Below are 9013 nucleotides of genomic sequence, written 5' to 3'. Positions count from 1 at the left end.
TGAGATGAAGGCTGAGTGTGAGTTTTGGAGGGCCAAAAATTTCACTAAGTATGTGAGTTTTGCTTTCGGAAAATTAGGGAATAAAATTTATCAGTTGTCAAGTTTTTTGCTTTAGATACATTAGGCATCACTTTTGAAGTGCACCCAAAACTTAACAAATAGGATACACTCTAAAAGCGCTTCCTTAGATATAAAAAGTGGACCCATAAATATCAACATTCGGCTACGCTTTATAAGTGATTTTTATAATACCTAAGGCTACACTTTTTAAATGATGCCAAAATTGTGTTTCTTTTTCTCTTATAAAAAGGCATCACTGAGAAAAGCGTAGCCTATTCATAGAATAGGCTACGCTTTTCAAATGTAGCTTAAAAAAAGTGTGGCTGAATGAGTATTTTTCTTGTAGTATTACTACTTTACTTTTTTCTTATAGTTATTCCAATGATTTAATATGTATAACTGGTATTATTAGTTACTATGACACTTAAATTCACACATGACCCAGATATATGCTCTGGCCAGTGGTATGATGTTTGCGTGTACTGGGGTTACACTTGAGATGAGAATAGATCTTCTGCAGCATGCTTTCGTGTTTGTGCGTTTGACATTCAGACCACGAACTTCTAATCAAATTTCTTGATGCTGACTATGATTTGATTATGATAATTTCATACATGGTAGATGGACAAGGGTATTTAATCACAAATAGAGAGGTAAATCTAAATTAGTTATACTGATGTTTGATCAATCTCTCTCTTATTATTGTTCATATATTATTACGAAGCAAATCATTGAAAACATGTTTCATCAAAAACCTCTTATCAGCAGTCTCATGACAAATATTTTTTATTTCTCATTTTTCTCATAAAAAATTCTTGTTATTTAGATTATTAATTTGCAAATGGTTTGAGTTCCCAAACATCTTGTATTTTAGGTGCACATTAGGTTGATTAGTTTGCATCGAACTATTGAATATAATGTGGGTCCTTGATTCTATATTTGAGATATATAACTAGAGGTTAGAGTAAATATCATAGGCATAGTCAATGAATCATACACGATCTGGCAAGTTGAATTAGAGTAAACTATATAACCCTTGTGCACCAACTGTAGTTGTTAATCGATCCAGAAGTTGTGCATGTTGGGTTTTTGGGCTCCCTTCCTATGTGGAGAAAAAGCCCAAATGCTAGTATCCAAACCCATGAATAGTTGAAGTGGCTGAGGTGAGTTAGGGTTGAGTGAGAGAGAGGTCATTTTGCAAGAGAACACCAAACACTAGAGAGAAGAGAAGAGAGAAAGTTATTTTCGTACATACACAAAGCTGTCTCTGTAAATTGGTCACTGCAGATTCGTTAATCGTTGGATCGAGCTCAAATTTGGACAGAGTGTTCTACACATCTGGTTCTTTAATTTCACCGTTCGGATCTTCAATTCGACATCTGTAGCTAAAGATATTGGCCACGCACAGTAGCTCTATTTTTGTGATATTTTTTTTGGGTATTTGGTTATAACTTGCTTGAAAGATGGAGGCAAATAATTCTACTAGGATGATAAGTTTGAATGGCACTAATTACCATCTATGAAAGGGAAAAATAAAAGATTTGTTGTTTGTCAAAAATCTACATTTACCCATATTTTCTACACAAAAACCAGAATCTAAAACAGATGAAGAATGGGAGTTTGAACACCAACAAGTTTGTGGTTTTATTAGGCAATGGGTGGATGATAATGTTTATAATCACATTGCTAATGAGACTCATGCTAGGGCTTTGTGGAATCAAATTGAATCCTTGTATGCTTCCAAGTCTGGCAATAATAAATTGTACTTGTTGAATATGTTGATGAATTTGAGATACAAGGAGGGATCACAAGTATTAGATCACTTGAATGAATTTCAAGGGGTTCTGGATCAGTTGTCAAGCATGGGAATCAAGTTTGAAGATGAGGTTCAAGGATTGTGGTTGCTAAATACTCTACCAGATTCTTGGGAGACTTTTCGTATCTCTCTTACTAATTCTGCTCTGAATGGTAAAGTGAGCATGCAACTTGTTAAAGGTGGCATTTTAAATGAAGAGATGAGAAGGAAGATGCAGAATTCTTCGTCACACTCTGAAATGTTAGTCACTGAAACCAAGGGAAGAAATCAGAATAGAGTTCAAAAGGATAGAGGTAAAAGCAGGAGCAAATCCAAGGGAAGATACAAGAATGTTGAGTGTCACTACTGTCACAAAATGGGTCACGTTCAAAAATATTGCTATCTTTGGAAAAAGGAAAACAAAGGTAAGCAAGAAAAGAAGGATGATAGTGATAATGATCGTGTATCTTCTATTTCAGATGATCTTCTTACTGTTGATATTGCTGATTACGAGTACAAGGTCAATCTTGTTTCTGATGATGAGTTCAGCTGGGTAATTGATAGTGGTGCCTCAATACATGTTACACTGAAGAAGGAGTTCTTCACTTCTTATACTCCAGGTAATTTTGGAGTACTTAAGATGGGTAATGATGGCTTGGCCAAGGTTATTGGTGTAGGAGATGTTTGTCTTGAGACCAATATGGGAATGAAGCTACTACTTAAAGATGTTAGACACGCTCTAGATGTTCGCTTGAATTTGGTTTCAGTTAAAAGGCTTGATAATGAAGGTTTTGTAAACACTTTCAGCTTTGGACAATGGAAGCTTACTAAAGGCAACTTAGTGGTGGCTCGAGAAAAAAGTACTTCAAGTTTGTATGTGATGCATGCCATAATTGCAAAAGGTAGTGTGAATGCGATTGAAAGTAAAGAAGTTTGTAGCTTGTGGCACAGATGACTTGGTCATATTAGTGAAAAAGGACTTAGCTATTTGGCTCGAAAGGATGCTCTTTCAGGTTTGAAGAATGCAGAGTTGGAGAAATGTTCTCATTGCATGGCTGGCAAACAAAGAAGATTATCCTTCAAGAAGCATCAACCTTCAAGAAAATCAGACTTCTTGGAATTGGTGCACTCCAATATTTGTGGTCCTTTGAAGGTACGGTCTTTTAGTGGAGCTATTTACTTTATTACTTTTATTGATGATCATTCAAGAAAGCTTTGGACTTATGCTTTGAAAACAAAGAACCAAGCTTTGGAAAAGTTTAAACAATTCCAAGCTTTGGTTGAGAGCCAAACAGGTAAAAAGCTTAAATGTATTCGCATTGATAATGGTGGTGAGTATTGTGGACCATTTGATGTTTATTACAAGCAGCAAGGTATTAGGCATGAAAAGACACCTCCTAAAATACCTCAGTTGAATGGTTTGGCAGAAAGGATGAATAGAACACTGATTGAAAGAGTTAGGTGTATGCTTACTGAAGCTAAATTACCTAAAGTCTTTTGGGGTGAAGCGCTACTTACAGCGACTCATGTGATTAATCTGAGTCCTACAATTGCTTTGGACAATGATGTTTCGGATCATGTTTGGTCAGGCAAAGATGTCTCATATGGTCACTTGAGAGTCTTTGGATGCAAAGTATTTGTTCATGTTCCAAAGGATGAGAGGTCCAAGTTGGATGTGAAGACAAGGCAGTGCATTTTATTGGGTATGGTCAAAATGAGTTTGATTACAGGCTTTATGATCCAGTTGAAAAGAAGCTTGTAAGAAGCCGTGATATAGAGTTTGTTGAAGACCAGACCATTGAAGACATTGATAAGGCAGAGAAGAGTCAATCACAAGAGAGCAGTGACTTGACTGATGTAGATCTAGTTCAACTGCCTCCTTTGTCAGAACTAGCAGAGAATCAAGATCAGGAGCATATGCAGCAAAATGAGCCTTTGGTTCCTGATGACCAGGAGATGGGAGATCCGATTGATGCTCCAGTTGATGATGATGCTGATAATCAACCTGAGTTACCTGAAGATCCACCAGGTTTCCATCCTAGGAGGTCTACTAGAGAGCGACGACCTTCAACGAGGTATCCTTCTAGTGAGTATGTAACATTTACTGATGGATATGTGACCTTGACTGATGGGGGAGAACCTGAATGTTATGCGGAAGCTATGGAAGGCGACGACAATAAGAAATGGTTTGATGCAATGCAAGATGAAATGAAATCCTTGTATGATAATCAAACATTTGAGCTTGTGAAGTTGCCAAAAGGAAAGAAAGCTTTGCAGAACAGGTGGGTTTATAGGTTGAAGCATGAAGAAAATTTTCAGTGTCCAAGGTACAAGGCTAGATTGGTGGTCAAGGGCTACAGGCAGAAAAAGGGAGTTGACTATAATGAAATTTTTTCACCGGTTGTGAGAAGATCTTCTATTAGAACTGTTTTGAGTTTGGCTGCAAGTCTTGATTTAGAGATAGAGCAGATGGATATGAAAACTGCTTTCCTTCATGGTGATCTTAAGGATGAAATTTACATGGAACAACCTGAAGGTTTCATGGTAAAAGGCAAAGAGGATCATGTTTTCAAACTGAAGAAGAGCTTGTATGGCTTGAAGCAAGCTCCAAGACAATGGTACAAGAAGTTTGAGTCTGTTATGGCAGAACAAGGCTACAAGAAGACTACTTCTGATCATTGTGTATTTGTTAAACAATTTGCTAGTAATGATTTTATTATCCTTTTGATATATGTTGATGACATGCTTATTGTTGGTCAGAATGCTTCTAGGATTGATATGTTGAAGAAGCAACTTGCAATGTCATTTGCAATGAAGGACCTTGGGCCAGCAAAGGAGATTCTTGGCATAAGAATCGAGCGTGATAGAAAGGAGAAGAAACTTTGGTTGTCACAGGAGAAATACATAGAGACAATGTTGCACAGGTTTCTAATGGAGAAAGCAAAGGCCGTTAGTACTCCTCTTGCTACACATTTCAAATTGAGTTGCAAGCAAAGTCCATCAAGTGATGAAGAGAAGAAAGACATGGAAAAGGTTCCATATGCATCAGCCGTGGGTAGTTTAATGTATGCTATGGTGTGCACAAGACCGGATATAGCTCATGTTGTTGGTTGTGTTAGCCGTTTTGTTTCAAACCCAGGAAGAGAGCATTGGAATGCTGTAAAATGGATAATGAGATATCTTCGTGGTACTTCTAACATGAAGTTGTGTTATAGAAGTGATAAGCCTATTCTAGTTAGTTACACTGACTCAGACATGACAGGAGATATTAACTCTAGAAGGTCCATTTTAGGCTTCTTGATCAACTTTGCAGGTGGAGCTGTGTCTTGGCAATCAAGATTACAAAAATGTGTTGCTTTGTCTACTACTGAGGCCGAGTTTATTGCCATTACCGAAGCGTGCAAGGAGATGCTTTGGATGAAGAAATTCTTGAAGGAACTCGAGTCTACTCAAGAGAGGTATGTGTTGTTTTGTGATAGTCAAAGTGCTATACATCTTGGTAAAAACTCTACCTTTCATTCTCGATCCAAACATATTGATGTGACGTATCATTGGATACGTGATGTTTTGGATGCTGAGTTGTTGGAACTTGAAAAGGTTCATACTGATGAGAATGGTTCTGATATGATGACCAAGGCATTACCAAGATGGAAGTTTGAAGTTTGTTGCTTAATCGCCGGATTGGCGGTTACCTCCACATAGTCGTGAGGGGGAGATTTGTTGGGTTTTTGGGCTCCCTTCCTAGGTGGAGAAAAAGCCCAAATGCTAGTATCCAAGCCCATGAATAGTTGAAGTGGCTGAAGTGAGTTAGGGTTGAGTGAGAGAGAGGTCATTTTGCAAGAGAACACCAAACACTAGAGAGAAGAGAAGAGAGAAAGTTATTTTCGCACATACACAAAGCTATCTCTGTAAATTGGTCACTGCAGATTTGTTAACCGTTGGATCGAGCTCAAATTTGGATAGAGTGTTCTACACATCTGGTTCTTTAATTTCACCATTCGGATCTTCAATTCGACATCTGTTGCTAGAGATATTGGCAATGCACAGTAGCTCTATTTTTGTGGTATTTTCATCTTCTTGCTCTTGTTTTGTAAGCTTTGAAGCTTGGGTTGTTTGGCTTGTTGTATGCACGTTTTGTGCAGTAATTTGTGACTCTCTTGTACCCTATTTTTCATCATAGTGAAGCTATATCCTGGTCTTGGTGACTCGTGATTTTTACTTCTCTCATTGAGGAGGTTTTCCATATTAAAAATCTTGGTGTGTTAGCTTGTTTCTAATTTCTGGTTTATGTGATTTTTCCGCTGCTATTGGGTATTATTGTGCTGGTGTTAATACTTATTGTGAGTGGATATTGTTGCTCTTCTAATTCTTGCAAGTAGGGAATTGTGTGTTTTATTCCTATCAGTGCATCCATCAAATGTATCAGAAAGATTGAACTGTTATCTTGCTGATAACCATAAAAAACTGTTATATAATTATGGTGCTTTGATTTGAAGTGTGTTGGTGATGACATAGAGGATTTAGAGTACACTCCTAAACTAGAGTTTGAAGGTTGTTTTAAGGTTACAAATGTTCAAAATGAGGTAAAGGTATACATCAATTCATGAATAGTATGTTATTTTACGTCATTTGCTTACTAATTACTTAAAATATTTCCCTTATGTTTTATTACGATGCTTTCTGTTTTGTTCAGGTTTATCATCATCTGTTTTTCTTTTCATACGAATGAATTTTATTGCTCTTGCAGATTGAACTTCTTAGATTATGGTTTTCTCATATGCAAGAGGTGAAACTTGGTATTTATATGACGTATAATAGTGGTTCTTTTAGAGAAAGTATGGAAAGACAATGATATTAGTGTACAATGTGTACCATAGGAATAAAAAAAATTTAATTCAAATGATAATTAATTTAATTAATTTTTAATAATTTTTAATTTTAAATTAAAAAAAAATAAGAATTTGCAACAGCAAACAGTTATATACTTACATATACTGCAAATTTTTCTCTCCGTATGTGACGTGACTTCTTCAGGTACCTTCTTCTCTTCCCGTCTCTTCCCTTCTCACTGGTAAAAGTTCCGCCAGCAACATCAGCCGCCGCCGCCCAGAGGACCGACCGATGCCGCATTGCTCCCCGCGAATGTACGAGTCGCGCACTATGCGTCAATCACAGCCTCCTAACATGCGGCCATGCAGCCCCCTCCCGCAGCCGGGGATTCACCGTGACAGCGTTTTCATCAGCCGGGGGGGTTTCCTGTGATTCAACGTGCGGTCGTGCGACCCCCTCCCGCAGATCTATCCGTAGTCGCACCCACGATTTCCAAATAAGAAAAGCCAATGTAGAATCCAAATCGTCATTGGTAGTATGTTTGCAGAGTATCAAATGTTAAAAACTATATCAAGAGTAAGCTTAAAACTTCATCATCCATGGTCAATTAACTAACTCATCTTCAAATTTTTAACCCAAGTTAAAGGGAAAAAAAACTATTCACTATTTTTTTTCTTTTTCTACTTCTTTTTCTTAGTTATTTCATGCCTTGATTTCACTTTACTTCTTCTCAAGTTTCCACCACCCCAACAATAATTTTGACATTTTAATTCCAAAAATATCAAATATGCTGGATGATCAATTTACTTATATGCAGATGGTTATTTTAATTTTTAATTGGATGGTTATTTTATTCGATTCGATTTAAGTATATGCAATTAACAAATATGGATGATCATTTCACTAGATAGTCGGATGATTATTTTAATAACTACGTAGATGATTGTTTGATAGCCGATGAGAGAGATAATTGCTGAGAGTGGAGTAGCAGACGTTGGGGAGAAGAGGGTGTTTGAGTAATTTCCTTTAGTAAATTAGGGTTGAGATGATTAATTTTTTGAAATAATTGTTTGGGTTTCTTTTTTTTTTTTATATTGGGTCAAATTTAAAACCCATTGTACACATTGTCAAGATTTCTCATTATCTCCCTAGCGGAGTTATTTTTTTTATTGGCCATCCCTTGAAAAAAGGGCAGAACATCATGGGTTCAAAATAAGTGAGGTATGTCACAAGTTTCTTTTTAACAGTATTAGGGCGGTACATAGTTTGGTTAATCCAAAAACTAAACCTATTTTTGGGTTAACCAAAAATATAATTTAGTTAATTAACCAAATTGGTTTTATATGATAAATTAGGTATTAACCGGTTAAAAAATTTAAAAACCGATTTTTAACCGATTATAAAATAAAAATCAATTTTAAAAAATAATCGATTTTTAAAAAAACTGATTTTTACATAAAAAAATTTAGATTTTTCAAAAAAAAAATCGGTTTTTAACCAATTAAAAACGAATTTTTAAAAAAAAAATCGGTTAACCAATTTGAACACAAAAATTGTATAAAATTTAATTTTGATTTTAGTTAACTGGTTAAAAACTGATTTTTAAAATTTGGTTTTGGTTAACCATTTTTTAATAATATGAATTTAATTTTTAAAATTATTTTATTAAATTAGTTAACTAAAATATGGTTAAGATTTTTTAACCGATTAACCATAATTTGATTATTTTATGTATACCCTGGACAGTATTTTAATTTATGCCAATTGTTATTAATAGCTCACCTTGAAGAATGATTCTTGCTTCTTGTAGTCTTTGAGGCAATTTTTTTGCTTTTGACTGCAATAGTTATGACTTTCTTATTTATGCCATAGTTAATAAACGGATTTTTTTTTCCATCTTGGAAGTTCTGGGATAAGTTGTGTTTGTGTTGTTTAATGGCTTCAAGTTCGCATCTTATTCTGAAGAATATTATTTGAGGTTAAATTACTTTTCAAGGTCTTTGTAGTTTCAATTAAAATTTAATTAGATGCTTATAGTTTGAAACTTCGTATCTAGTTTTTATATTGTATATTTTCAAATAGTTCTCTATGGTTTAAACATTTCTAATTAAGTGCCTATGCTATACAAACATTTTTCAAATATATCCCTCTAGTTTAAAAATGTGATCAAGTGTTTTTATTTTGGATGAGAAATTGTTCTTTTCTGCTAAAATGTATATTGTATAGGGACTTGATCACAACATTTTAAAAGATAATAAGGACCTAACTAATAATTGTAATACTCAGAAGCGAAGTTAGACAATATTTAGTGAGGAGATGGGGACTGTT

Source organism: Arachis ipaensis, chromosome B07 (genome assembly GCF_000816755.2).
Source record: "Arachis ipaensis cultivar K30076 chromosome B07, Araip1.1, whole genome shotgun sequence".
In the NCBI taxonomy this organism is placed as follows: domain Eukaryota; kingdom Viridiplantae; phylum Streptophyta; class Magnoliopsida; order Fabales; family Fabaceae; genus Arachis; species Arachis ipaensis.
Note: the sequence above shows the minus strand (reverse complement) of the source record.